Raw genomic sequence first — 15,117 nt, forward strand, 5'->3', positions numbered from 1 at the left:
TTGAACCACTTTTGGTAACATGAATAATTTCCTGCATCTCCTTGGTTTGTATTCAGGCTGCTTGCTCCTCTAAGAGTATTTGGTCCCTACCCTTTATTCCCCTTCCTTCAAACTCTCTTGCTAGGCTATCTTTTTTCAACCATTCTTTTAAAATTTTTTTTATAATAATAAATTTATTTTTTATTGGTGTTCAATTTACCAACATACAGAATAACACCCAGTGCTCATCCCGTCAAGGGCCCCCCTCAGTGCCCGTCATCCATTCACCCCCACCCCCCGCCCTCCTCCCCTTCCACCACCCCTAGTTCTTTTTCCAGAGTTAGGAGTCTTTATGTTCTGTCTCTCTTTCTGATATTTCCTACCCATTTCTTCTCCCTTCTCTTCTATTCTCTTTCACTATTATTTATATTCCCCAAATGAATGAGAACATATAATGTTTGTCCTTCTCCGATTGACTCATTTCACTCAGCATAATACCCTCCAGTTCCATCCACGTTGAAGCAAATGGTGGGTATTTGTCATTTCTAATGGCTGAGGAATATTCCATTGTATACATAAACCACATCTTCTTTATCCATTCATCTTTCGATGGACACCGAGGCTCCTTTCACAGTTTGACTATTGTGGACATTGCTGCTATAAACATTGGGGTGCAGGTGTCCCATTCTACTAGCCAGTGATTAAGTTAAAATCAGGTTATGAGGGTAGATCCTAATCCAGTCTAACTGCTGTCTTTATAAGAAGGGGAAATGTGGACAAAATGGTCTCATTCTCTCCAGTCCCTATAGCCATTGCCCTCTCCCCAAGAAAAGTAACTGATACATGGACTTCTACTTCTAACACTATAGATTATTGCTGTGTTCAAACCTGATAGAAATGCATATATATATATATATATATATATATATATATATATATATATATCATATACTTCTTGTGTCTGGCTTCTCTTCCTCAGAGTTAGACTGTGATATTCATCTACACTGCTGTATGCAGCTCATAGTTCACTCATTCTCACTGTTGCCTAGTGTTTTTAGATGAGAATATATCACAGTTTATTTAACTATTGTTGAAAATTCTTTTGTAGAGCTTTTGGAGATTTAGAATTTCTATTAAGTAGATACCTGGGAGTAGAATCATTGCACCATAAGAGATGCATGTATTCAGCTTTAGCTGATGCAAAGAGTTTTATTTTTAAAAAAGATTTTATTTATTTATTCATGAGAGACACAGAGACATAGGTGGAGGGAGAAGCAGGCTCCCTGCAGGAGAGCCTGATGCAGAACTCGATTCCAGAACCCCAGGATCACGACCTGAACCAAAAGTAGATGCTCAACCACTGAGTCACTCAGGTGCCCCAATGCAAAGAGTTTTAAATCGTGTTATAGCACATTTATACTCACAGCTGCAGTGAGTGTACCACTTCTTCATTACCTACACTTAATATCATCTGTCTTTATCATTTTAATAATTTGAGTTTGTAGGGGTTTCTCACAGTAGTTTTTTTTAAAAGATTTTTTAATGTATTTAAGAGAGAGAGAGAGAGCACAAGAGAGGGTCAGAGAGAGAGAGGGAGAAGCAAACTCTCCATGAGCAGGGTTTCTGACATGGGGCTTGATTCCAGGACCCTGGGATCATGACCTGAGCTGAAGGCAGACACTTAACCATCTGAGCCACCCAGGTGTTCCCACAATAGTTTTAATTTACATGTCATAATGACATGCCTTTGACCATCTTTTCACATAGTTATTTGACATATCTCATTCTGTGGAGGTGGTTCAATTATATTATCCATTTTCTATTGGGTTTTAGCTTCTCAATCATTAATCTGAAGGGGTTATTTGTATATTCTGGTGATGAGTCATTTATTACATAAATGCATTGCAATTTTTCTCCATTTAGTGGTTTTCTTTTTCATTCTCTTAATGCTGTTGAATGGAAAGTTTTCAATTTTAATGTCTGTATTATTAGTATTTTATTTTGTGGCTTTTATTTTGTGGCTTGTCCCTCTTGTTTTACATTTAGGCAATTTTGCCTTCTCCAAAATCCTATTTCTCTAATTTTTAGAAGGATATCTTTTAAGACAATTTATGATTCATTTCAAATTAATATTTTAAATGCATGGTATAAAGAGGGCTTGTTTTTTGACCTACCTATATATCTATGTTTAATGATACAGGTAGATATAGAAGTATGGGAAATGGACTTTTCTTTGCTTTCTTGATACCTCTTTTGGTTTAAGAAAATATGAATTTAGTCCAGTTTAGCAATAGTCATTTTTTGAAAAAAATATTTGCCTGCCTTAAGATAACAAAGATATTTTCCTATGCTTTTTAAAGGCAGAGTTATTTTTCTAGTTAAATTTGTAATTTGCCTGAAATTAAAAAAAAATATTCTGGGTGGTAGAATACTATATATATATTTTTCAATATGGGTAGCCAATATAGTAGCCTAAATTATTTAAATATCCATCCTTTTCCATTTATACCATATCATTTATGTATAGAAAGATGACAATATAATTTTGGGTCTGTTGATGATTTTTCTATTGTGTTCCTATGGTAATTTGTCAATCCTTCTGTCAATACCACACTAACTCTATTACTGTAGCTTGGTAACAAGTATTATTATTTGGTAGTATAGTTTCTCTGGCTTTTTTTCTTCCAAAAGATTATCTTGGCTTTTTTTTCCTCTTAGAATTCCCAAATATACTTTAGAATCAGTTTACAATTTCAGAGTATCCTAATGGGACTTACAGTCTGTGTTCACTTTATAAAACATTTCCAGGAAAATTAAATTTTTCACATTATTGATTTTTCTAGTTCATGCAGCAAATATGTACACTTCTATAACCTTAAACATTTTATATCAATAACATTTGTGGTCTTCTGTATAGAGTTTTGGACATTTTAAAAAATATTTATTCCCAAATATTTGATGATATTTGTTGCCATGTAAAAGCAGACTGACTTTAAAATTTGTTACATTTCTTTATTGGTGATATGTAGAAATAAAATTAACTTTTACATATGGACCTTACTGCTTTGTCAAATTTATTTATTAATTTAATCTTCTGTACTTTAATACTTTAATCTTAGTACTTAGATATACTAAGGGCATATTCGACATTCAAGAAAACTAGCAGATATTTAAACAAAATAAAACAAAACAAAGCTTTTCCAAACTGATGCCTTTTATTTGCCTGTCTTATTGAAATAGTTAAGATATCCAATAAAATGTTAAGTAAAGGATTATAAAGGGCACATATATATTCCTTTTTCCATCTTTCTGTGGGTAATTTATATTCCACCACTGATAATGATGTTTGTTCAGATTATTTTCTATTTTAATATCTATATAAATCTGAAATGATCTACCATTCTATAATGTTCACATTGATGACTTTTTTCTATTTTTCTTTGGTTCATTTTCATAAGTCTTAATGAGGAATGTTATGTTACTGTTGTTATCAAAGAACTGAGACTTCTACAAAGTCTTATTACATGAAAATATTTTTATGCCAAGAGGGTGTCAGGATTTCTTTGTTAACATTCTTCAAGTGTGGCTTGCTGTTCTTTTATTCTAACTCCTTAAAATAAAAGCTTTACTAAGGGCCGTGGCTCAGAAGTAGATTTCCACCATGACAAATGCCTGAGGCCCTTCACTTCTGAATAGTTCCAGCTTTGGATTCTTCTTTGTTGTCTGAATGTCCTAAGTACACATCTTGCCTGGACTTTCTCTACCTTTTAGAAATGTATATACTGACTTCCTGACCCCTTTAATCTGAGTTTGTACTCAGAGTATGGGTCTATGTTTAGAGTAGCTTAGTGCTTCTTGCAGGAAACTGAATTTCTCACCATGTCATCTGCACATATTTAGTATTATCATAGTAGGAAAGCAGAATATAAATGCTCTTTTCACTTAAATATAAGCATAACACCTACTTCTTCTACCCTCTCTAAACAATGAACTCTTCGATGAGTCTGCACACACACACACACACACAGAGAATTGATGTTAAGTGAGGATGTGCTGAATGTTTGGGATATGCAGTGAATAATTTAATGTCTGGCACAGAAGAAGTACCCCAAATAACAAGAATGAAGGAGTAAATAAATAAAAAACCTGGAAGGATGGGATGATATCTTTTTATGCTAAGATTTATTCATTTATTCAACAAACACATGATGAGTGGGAGACATGAGTTCTTCAGCTTCAGACACAGAAATGGAAGAAGGTAATGCATATATAAATATGCACAATATGTAGGTTCTTTCTTCAATTGATTTCCTGTTCAATAAAAAGAAAATGGCTAACAAATAATACATGGCAACATGAGAATATTACCATGTGACAAGTGTAAAACATGCATGATGGCAACAAGTTTATTCATTAGTGTATAAAATCTTGCATTTAATCAATTTATATTGAATTTCTAATCTATTTGAAGAACTGTGCCAGTCACTGTTAGAGAAAAAGAGGCAAAGTACAGAGTCACCACTGACATAATCACTGGCCTAAAATGGCTTGGCATCAAGCAAAGAAGAAAGTGTATGTCCAAATAAACCTAATATATAAAAGAATATATTATAGAGATAGATAGAAGAGAGACTCAGATAAATCTTATATAAATCTTATATTTTATATGTTAGACTCTATCCATTGATTCTTTAATGCAGCCAGCATTCATTACATCTGGTTTTTCATTAGACATATGTGAGAGGCACTCAGATATGCTACTTATCTGAAAACAAAGACTCTTGCCTGAATATTGGAGGCAAGGTAATTAAGTTTCCGGGAGGCATTATTTGATAGGGTAAGATTCTATATAAGCAGTATGGAAGGGATGAGCACCCCAAGTATGATAAGTGGCTTAAGTTAAATGTACAGGGACAGGGGAAATAATTCCTTAACAGACATACCATCTAATCTGTATGCAGGAGAATTATAAAATAGAAACTAAGACAGGGAACTTAGGAGTAAGGTAAAATTGGCAAGCCTCTTTTTAAGGTCTCAGCCTTTTCATCTGTATATAAAAATTCACTTTAAGGTTATTCTACTCGTTTATTTATGGCATTGAGCATTGTCAGATCATTTCAATTCAGTGAAATCCAATACAATTAATTCAGTACAAATTGATTGAATGCAATAGTACATATATTAAGGAATTAACTTACAGCCATGATGCATGTTTTCTACTAATAGTTTAGCATTAGGTAGGTTGGCTTCTCAGATCAGTCAACATAAGCTCTCAGTCATATTTTTATTCACAGTGACTCAGAGTAACAGAGTGAAACAAAGAACCCTGAGACCTCAGTGTCCATTTGAACAAGATCTTCTCTTGGAGATAAGATGCTCAAAGTCATATTTCCTCATGTGACCAGATCATATTTAATAGAAGAGCATACTTAAAGGAGAATACTTTTGAAGTCAGAACATCACAGAAGGAACCCCAAGTGTTTTCTCTGTATCAGGAAAGAGGCAGGAGTAGGTGCAGAATGATTCATAATGAGAATGAATGCAACATCCCTAGATCCCTAGTGTAGGTATTGTCCAAGAAAACATATTGCCTGCTTTCCTCTCCAAGTTTGGTCATTCTATCAATGGACACTATGACCCCAGCAGAGAAGCATGAAAAACCAATCTATGGTTTATTCAGGTGATCGCATTTTAATTCTAAAAGCTAAATATATTATCTTGACTAGTTGGCACTCAGCTGAAAAAAAAAAAGAATTTCAAAATCCTAGGTTTCATACTTATTAGCCAATTGGAAGTAATAATTCCAGCAAACTTGAACTAAGAAAAATATTTTTAAATGCTCAAAATCTTCACTAATATTTTTCTCAATTATTTCATTGTACAAAATTATATATATACAAGAGCAAATAAAATTTCAAGATAAGCATGAATAAAAACTATTCATCAACCACCATCTAAAAATAACCCTCTCACTCTAAATTTTTTCCTTTTGAAAATGAATCTATGCTATACCTTGTACCTTTTTAAGGCAACAAAATGTGAACCTATTTCTACCTCAATATACTTACATCATTTTAATAGCTTTATCATATTCTATTGTATAGAAGTTATAATTTAACCAATTACCATTGTTGAACATGCATATTATTGCAGATTCTCCAATACTATCAACATGGCTGCGATAAACTCTCTTTACTAACTTTTCCATTTTAATTCCAGTATAGTTAATGTGTGATACTGTATTAGTTACAGGTATACAATATGGTTCAACAATTCTATGCATTTCTCAGTGCTCAGCGAACATTCTTATATTTATATCTTTACACACTTCTCTAATTACATCTCTAGAGTAAATTCTGAGGGTGGAATTATTGGATCTAAAGGTATAAAGTATACATTTAAATTAAAATTTTAACCTAAATGATATTTTTAATGTTCTTTCTTTACCATATGCTAAATCTGTAGCTTCAACTTATTTCATGAGTTGATATAAAAATGTGTAAAGATACCTAAAGTTATACATATGTTCATGTTCATTGCAGCATTATTTACAATAGCCAAGATGTGGAAACAACCTAATTGCCTAATCGACGGATAAATGAAAAAAGGAAGTATTAATATGTATGTATTATTAAGTCATACCAAAGAATGAAATCTTGCTGTTTGCAGCAACATGCATAGTCTTTAATTATATTTTTATGTTTAAAAAATGTGTCTCAGATTTTTAAATAAGTATTTTATATAATGACAAGTGGTATATCTAACAAAAATAGAGGGAAGATAAGCAAAATAAATATTAAGCAACAATCTGGTATATCAATATTGCTATTGCAGAAATTGATTTGAATACCAAGTTTTATAATATATAAGATATCTGTTATGAAGTTGTATGTTTTATACTAATACTTTTTCATCTCAGAGATTCTGATATTAAATAAGTATAGATATGAACTCACTTGTATTTATGAATAGTCACATAATAGTAATACCCATATTTACTCTCTCAGGGAAAATATATTGTGCCCTCCAATGACACTACATATACGGAAATAAAAGTGAAAAAAAAAAGAATTCTTGCATCAAGAATGCTAAAGACAGATCTATTTTGATGACATCTGAGCATTCCACCTAATCTAAGAATTCCTACATCAGAAAACATCTCAGCCCAGGGACATGAGAGATACTCATTTTGAGCCTCACATGTCACTGCATCGCCACAGCACTTAAAATAGTGCTGGAGACATAGGCCTTTGATCAATCATGCATTGACCCACTTAATCCTTCATTTATGCATCCTGGGCTTCAGTTATGAAGGACTCTTTAGGTTTTGTTTTCCCTAGTGGCAGTAGGGATTTAGGAAGCAGCGTCTCTGAATAAGTTTCTAGCAATATAAAGAGTAAATATAGTTAATTCTGAATAGGATCAGATGATTTTGTCTAATTCAATCTCCTTATTTCACATGTGGGGCAGCTCATATGTAAACTTCTCACTTACTTAACTTCTAGCTTACTGAGTCATAGCTGATTTGCAATTATAAGTAGAAGAACCCTTATTACCTGTTCAGTGATGGACAGGATAGTTCAGAGTTTGAAAAATGAACCAAAATGTAAAATCTATCTCCATGATTGAACTTGCTTTTGACTTCAGTCATTTTTATTCCATTTTTTTTTAGATTGTTAAATAGAGTTTCAAAAAGTTAAGACCTTTGAAGAATTTATAAGGTAGGAATGAAATGGTAGTGTTTGTAAAACCCGTGGTACAGGGCATGACAACATAGTTTGTGGCACTTGATCAATGAGGGCTATTATCAATATACTGATTATTTTATTAACATTACTCCTATGACATCAGCTGCCCGTCTTAGTTGGTTTCACATCTTCTAGTTGTCGGATCTGTATTTCCCTTTGTTCGTTCTCATGTACACAGTGGAGATTGCTTTCTCAGCCTCATTTCCATTTCTGAGTCACATCCACTGCCTTGGAAAGTCAACTCCATTTGCGCTCCCAGCATCAGTTCCTGAGCTACTGCACTTCTCCAGGGCTTATGAGTTTTGCTTGTTAGATGCTAAATTACTGCCACCGGAAAGTGACAAGTCTCACTTTGCAACCTTTTTGCCACAATAAAATTCACTCAATAAAAACGAAAGGAGCCATAGAAATGCAAGGTTTGGGGGATCATAAAGCATATATATCTGTTGCAAGCAGTTTGTGTTTATCCAAGTGGCAGCATTCAGTGAATTAATGCTTAAAAAGTAGACAGCTCCTGTTAATGAGACAGATTATTTAGGAAAACAGAACTGTCACTACTGCTTGCCATGTAAAGCAGTGGATTTGTTACTTTTGAATGTTGGCTGCATTAGTAAAAACATCATTTATTCATATTGAGATGTTCCCCAGAGCTGCACTTTGGTTAATAAAGATAAAACCCTTATGTTGGTTGTCAGATGTTATCTTCCTATCCCAGGAACCCTTCCAACAGCAACCTGGGAACTTCTTCTCTGAGATGATTTGCTTAGTGGAGGATCTCCGTGTGTGTTTTCCAGAACTCCAGGTGGGTTTTTTTTTTTTTTCTAAATTGATCTCTTGGGAAACCTCCTATGAGAACCTAAGAGCCACACCTGCATGGCTTGATAAAGCATGGAACTAAAGGGAATAATAATAATAAAAACATAGAATCTCAGGCCCAGAGCAAATTTACACATTTTCAATGAAAATCTTTTGCAGCTTCCAATCTCCTTTTTTTTAACTCTTTACAGCCAAACTTCCTCCTTCTCCTTCATGACTTCATCTCTCCATCACATGTCAATTTTCACTGAAATCAAGAAGGGGCTCCTTGTCATTAAACCAAATAAATAGTTTTAGTTTTTTTTCTACTCTATTAGAAGAATTTGACATTATCAATATGTCCCCGCTTCTTCAAAAACCAGAGTCAATTAGGTTCCATGATTCTGTACCATTCTGGTTTCCCTCCTACTGCTCTTGCTAAATTTATTTCCCTCCACCCGCAGGCATTCAGTGCTGGTGTTCCTCAAGCCTCAGTCCAAGCCCTGCTCTTCCCTCCTCCTATTCACTCTCACCCTCACTCTCACTCTCACCCTCACTCTCACCCTCACTCTCACTCTCACCCTCACTTTCACTCTCAAGGTGTTGGTGTAGGACTTCACCTACACCAACACCTTGAACATTGTCTATTTGCAAGCAACTCACAAACTACCCTGCATCTCTGACTCAGATATCTCTTTGAGCTCTGAACTTCCCTGCCCAGCTGAACCTCTGACAGCTTCCAAAAGATGTCTCAAAGTCTTCACAAATTCTCAAAATGTCTGGTCCAAAGGTTTGAATTTCCTCCCCAAATATAAGTCTCCTTCGAAATCACTGAACATTTTGTTTTCCACAAGCCAGAAAGTTGAGTTATCCTTAAATTATGTCTCTTGTACTTCACACCCCAAACTACCAACATGGATTGTCTACTTTAACTCTTAAATATTGATCATATCTATTTACCTCTTTCTACTTCCAGACCCTAACTCAGGGCCTGAACATAAGGGAAACTCAGAAGTCAAATTTTGAATTAAAGAATCTCTTATTATCAACACTTCCATAAAAGCCTGGCCTGGGGCAGCCTGGGTGGCGCAGCAGTTTAGTGCCGCCTTCAGCTCAGGGTGTGATCCTGGAGACCTGGGATCGAGTCCCACGTCAGGCTCCCTGCATGGAGCCTGCTTCTCCCTTGGCCAGTGTCTCTGCCATTCTCTCTCTCTCTCTCTCTCTCTCTCTCTCTCTCTCTCTGTGTCTCTCATGAATAAATAAATAAAATCTTTAAAAAAATAATCTGAATGGATAAAGTATGGTTAAAAAAAAAAAAAAGCCTGTCCTCTTGCAGAGCTTCAGAATTTATCTCCTCAATCCAAATTTGCTCCACTGTATGAATTCTCCATTTTGCCACTAAGTTGAATACTTTCCAAAAGATCATGTCATCTCCCTTTCCTCAGCTTGAATAATTTTAAATTTTTGATCTTCAAGAATCACATCAATTCATCAATCTCTCTTTACAGACCCCTCATACCCCACACACTGTCCTTTCTCTCCTTGTGACAGCCAGTGGTCTGCTTTCTGCTCTTGACACCTGTTGTACTCTCTGGACACACACCCGATCTTCTATCTGGTCCTCAGTGCTCTCCGTGACCTAATTAATGTGCACTCATCCTTTATGCAAACTCAGTTCTTACTCCTTGAGGAATATTCAGGGTAACCTCACTGACAAGGTCAATCATTTCTATTATACACTCTAACAATAGAGAAATTAAATTACAACTAGCTATAATATAATTTTTCTGTATTTTATTAATATGTGTAACCTCTCCTTAAAGTATATCCCCTAGAGTACAAGTTCATTACAGGTAGGATGCCTGATTATCCTCCCCACTGTATCTCCAGAAACAACTAGCTGGCTATCATTGATAGGATATTGAGATACATATGGTTTAATTTACCTAATCCAATATGAGTGAGTGTGTGTGTATATACATATCTTGACTTGGACAATTAAGTTTCTCTGGAACTCAACTTCCTTATCTATTTATTGGGGCTAAAGTCCTAATATCTAAAGTCTTCTCCTGTCTAGATATTTAATCTCTCTCATAATAAAAATACAGAAAACAAAATTATGCCAGATTTCCATTCCTTATATACAAGACTGGTGAAAGATTTAAAAAAAAATATAACAATAGGGTCTGTAGGTAAGGAGGTGGAAAAACAGTTACTCTGATACTCATGAGATGCTCTTTGGAATAATAGTTGGTAATAAATTTATGGAGATTTTGTCAATATTCAACAAAATTACATGTATCTTCACATTAGTCCAAGAAATCCAATTTCTAGGAATTTATCTGAAGATATATCTCCAAAAATAGAAAAATTCCTATGTAGGAATATCCATTGCCACTTTGATGATAAATGAGAAATGTTGCAGACCTATATGCTCATACAGAAAAGAGGGGTTCAGTAAATTATCATATATCTACATAATGGAGTACAATGCAGCCAGAATAAAAGATTGGGGATAAGAAAAATTGCTATGATGTGGAATAATTTTCAGTATATATAATTCAAAAAAAAATCAAAACACAAAAACACACAAAGAATACCATTCCTTCTGTAAGGTGGGTAAATGAGAAGATATGCTATCTTTTAACTGAACATGTAGAAACACAGAAAAGATAAACTAGAGTTTAATGAAACTGGGTACTTACAGAACATGGGTGAGAAAAATGGGAAGTAGAGAAGTATAGGGTGTGGAATAATGTTTCTCTGATGAGCCATTTTTGAATAGTCTCACTTTTACAACTATGTTCATGTTTCAAATTCTCATAAAAGAAAAATATAAAAATGTACAAGGGGAATACTAAAACATAATACAAATAGAAGCACATTTTGTAAACCATATTTGAGGAAATAATGTAACCACAGTGGAGGAAAAGAAAAAATAGAACCAAATAAAGTAACTTTTCAGTAGATTATGTGCTTTAGTCTAAAGACAAAATTCTAAAATATGTTGGTCTCTGGTTCATAGGTTTCTTTTTCACAAAGTAATTGGTTAACAAATCTGAAAACTACTTTCTGCGTATTCATGGTCAAAGCAAATAATTAACCATATTGTAGAAAATGGGAGCCAGGTTTCTTATTGTCATAAAATAAAGTTACAAATATTGAGAAGGAGAAGGACATTATGAATTCTCTAGTATTCAGTTGAAATTGGAGGTGTTGGTGTGAACTGATGACTTTAATATAAATAGGTAAAGAAATAATTATAGATATTTTTGGTTGTATATGTATGTTCACACAAGATACATGTATATGGTTGTGTATATATGCATGCATCAATATAGATACATTGAGAAATATATATAAATATACAGGTATATATATATATATATACACACATACATATACATACACACACACACACATCAGGGTATACATATTTGTTTGTACATACATATAGCTCCTAGTTCTCTGCACTGGGAGAGACAGAACCTAAGTAGCAATGAGCATACCTAGTGGTCAGATCTTGATTTCTCATACCATCTTCCACTTAAAGAATCTAGGATACTTGACAGAAATGGCTGATTTCAGGCACAGGATGGTAGAGAACTAGATATGCTTAGAATATTATTTTGTGCCATAAGGTAATGAAGTACCTTAAGAATGCCAGCGTCATGGGGCACCACATGCTAAATCTGGTACCATTTGAGCACATCTAAATAATAGTAGTAGAGTTTTTAATCCATACAATAAAATCATAATCCATGAGTCCATTTGGATATAAATAAAATTCTTCCTTACAATAAAAATTTTAATAGTAAATGGAGAATGAATGATGGAATTAGAAAATCACCATTTGGCAATCATCATTATAACTCATTGTTTCAGGCAAAAATCATTAATGGATGCTGAAAATGGTGGGTGAAAAATTGATGAATAAGGGCATATTTGCATTGCTTCTGTCTTAGTCTGCTGGGGCTACTGCAGCAAAATCACAATGATTGAGTTGCCAAACAATGTATATTTACTTCTCACGTTCTACATGCCAGCAAATCCAAGATCAAGGTTCCAACAAATTTGGTTCCTGCTGAGAGTCATTTTTCTGGCCTGCTCATGTCTGTCTTCTTGCTGTTTTCACATGACCAGGGAGCCGAGGGATGGATGAAAGAGAGAGGTTGAGAAGGGGAGGGTGGTTAGTATTTGTCTCTATTCTTATAAGGACACCAGTCTCATCATGTAGGACTGCACCCTCATTTAAACCTAAATCCCTTGGGCAGCCTGGGTGTCTTAGCGGTTTAGCGCTACCTTCAGCCCAGGGCATGGTCCTGGAGACCTCTTTCTCTGTGTATCTCATGAATAAATAAATAAAATCTTAATTAAAAAATAATTAAATTAAATTAAATTTGAAAAAAAACTGGGCAGCCCAGGTGGCTCAGCAGTTTAGTGCCGTCTTCAGCCCAGGGCATGGTCCTGGAGACCTGGGATCGAGTCCCACATCGGGCTTCCTGTATGGAGCCTGGTTCTCCCTCTGCCTATGTCTCTGCCCCTCTCTCTATGTCTCTCGTGAATAAATAAAATATTTAAATAATAATAATAATAATAATAATAATAATAATAATAAATAAACCTGATCCCTCCAATAGGCCCTACCTCCACATTGGGGTTTAGTTCTTCAACTTGTAAATTTTGGGGAGGACTTTGTCAGTCCATAAGTTTCCAAATATATCTTACCAAGATATTTAAAAAGGTGCAGCATATTAACTATACTTTGGAGACACCAAGCGATCGTAATTAATATCACCAGAAATATAATAGATCAACATCATATGCCTTGGGACAAGATACACTGAGAAGGACAGATTACCACTGATGTGGAATTTCAGCCACTAATGATCTGAATTTAGTCATTTGGAAACATCAAGCAAGCCCAAATTTAGGGGAAATTCTATGAAACAGTTTTACAAATTCTTGTTTTGGATTATTCAAAAATATCAGTGTCATGAAACAAAAATTTAAGACTTCCAGATTAAAGGCCAGTAAGGAAATAGAACAACTGACTGGAACAAGTGATCTAAATATTTCCTTTGGACATGATTGGAACAGTGGTGAAATTAAATAATATTGTATCAATATTAAATTTCTGATTTTGATAACTTCACTGTGGTTATATAAAAGAACGTTCTTGTTCTTAGTAATTATGCTCTGAGTGATAAAGGCACATCACATCTGCAACTTATATTTTTTCAGTTTTATTGAGGTACAATTGGCAAATAAAAATTGTGCATGTATAATGTATACAACATGATGGTTTGATATACACATGTCATGAAATTACCACTATTAAGCCAACTAAAACATCCATCACTTCGCATAGTTCATATTTTTTTTGTTTGTGATGAGAACATTTAAGATCTATTTTCTGCAAATTTCAAGTATACAATACAGTATTATTAACTACAGTCACTGTGCTATACATTAGATTTCCCAAATTTATTTATTTTTAAAGATTTAATTTATTTATTCATGAGAGACACACAGAGGGAAGGTGAGACATAGGCAAAGGGAGAACAGGCTCTCTGCAGAGAGCCTGATATGAGACTCAATCCTGGGACACTGGGATCATGACCTGAGCCGAAGGCAGATATATAACCAACTGAGCCACCCAAGTGCCCCTCAAATTTATTAATCTTGTAAGTGAAAATTTGCACCCTTTGACCAACCTCTCCCCATTTTCCCCACTCCTCAGCAACTGACTACCACCATTTACGGTTACTCCAAATTAGACTTTTCTTTTAAATTTTTATTATTTTTTCCCCAAGTTGGACTTTAAATTCCACAAATAAATGAGATCCTGCTTTATTAATCTTTCTATTTCTGGTTTATTTCACTCAGTATAATGCCCTTCAGTTTCATCCATGAGTCCCAAATGGTTGAATCCCCTTTCTTTTAAAGTCTGTAGAATATTCCATATGAGTACAAAATTCATCCATGTTGTAACACCATCAGTATTTTGTATCTTTTTATTACCAAATAACATCCCATTGGGTGTTTATACCTGGTTTTATTTATCCATTCACAAGTTGATGAACATCTGGATTGTTTACAGATTTTGACTATTCTAAAAAATGACACTATGAACATTTACATTTAAGTTTGTTTAAGATGTGGACATCTAATCTTAATTCTCTTTGGTACATACTGAGTGGAGGACTTTCTGGTTCATGTGACAACTCTGTGTTAAACTATTTGAGGAACTTGCAAATTATTTTCCAAAGCAGCTATGCCACTTACATTCCTACCAGCAGTGTATGAGGGTTCCAGTTTCTCGACATCCTTACCAGCACTTATCTTTTTTAGACTTCTGTATTCTGAACAAAGACCTTAAAAATATTTGGATTTATTTGTGCAAGTTTAGATTTTCACATTAGAGTAAGAGTATCTAGATCAGATGTGCTCACTTATGGCGTGGGGGTGAAATGGGGAGTGTTTATTTCAACTTGTGGTCACATGTTTGCATGCAGAAAGGTAGCCCTTTGATTAGCACCTGTGGGAGGTTTCTGCTTCCCTTTTGGACACAAGTGAAAATTAATCCCCTTTT

The 15,117-nt window shown here is 34.5% G+C and overlaps 1 long non-coding RNA gene across 5 annotated transcripts in view; it reads left to right on the plus strand.

Annotated features, from left to right (window-relative positions):
- LOC112672308 (uncharacterized) overlaps positions 1-15,117 on the plus strand; it is an 85,828-nt gene that overhangs the window by 20,371 nt on the left and 50,340 nt on the right. For 3 of the 5 annotated variants that reach the window (XR_004810172.2, XR_004810170.2, XR_007406690.1), the window contains 3 exons: positions 6,522-6,600; positions 7,652-7,700; positions 8,443-8,529. The exons of 1 other annotated variant lie outside the window; for it this stretch is intronic. This is a non-coding gene — a long non-coding RNA (uncharacterized LOC112672308). Of the gene's footprint in view, positions 1-6,521; positions 6,601-7,651; positions 7,701-8,422; positions 8,530-15,117 lie in introns of those variants that run through there. One more of the 5 variants, XR_007406689.1, reaches the window with a different exon arrangement.

The sequence above is a fragment of the Canis lupus genome, chromosome 28 (assembly GCF_003254725.2).
Source record: "Canis lupus dingo isolate Sandy chromosome 28, ASM325472v2, whole genome shotgun sequence".
NCBI lineage: Eukaryota > Metazoa > Chordata > Mammalia > Carnivora > Canidae > Canis > Canis lupus.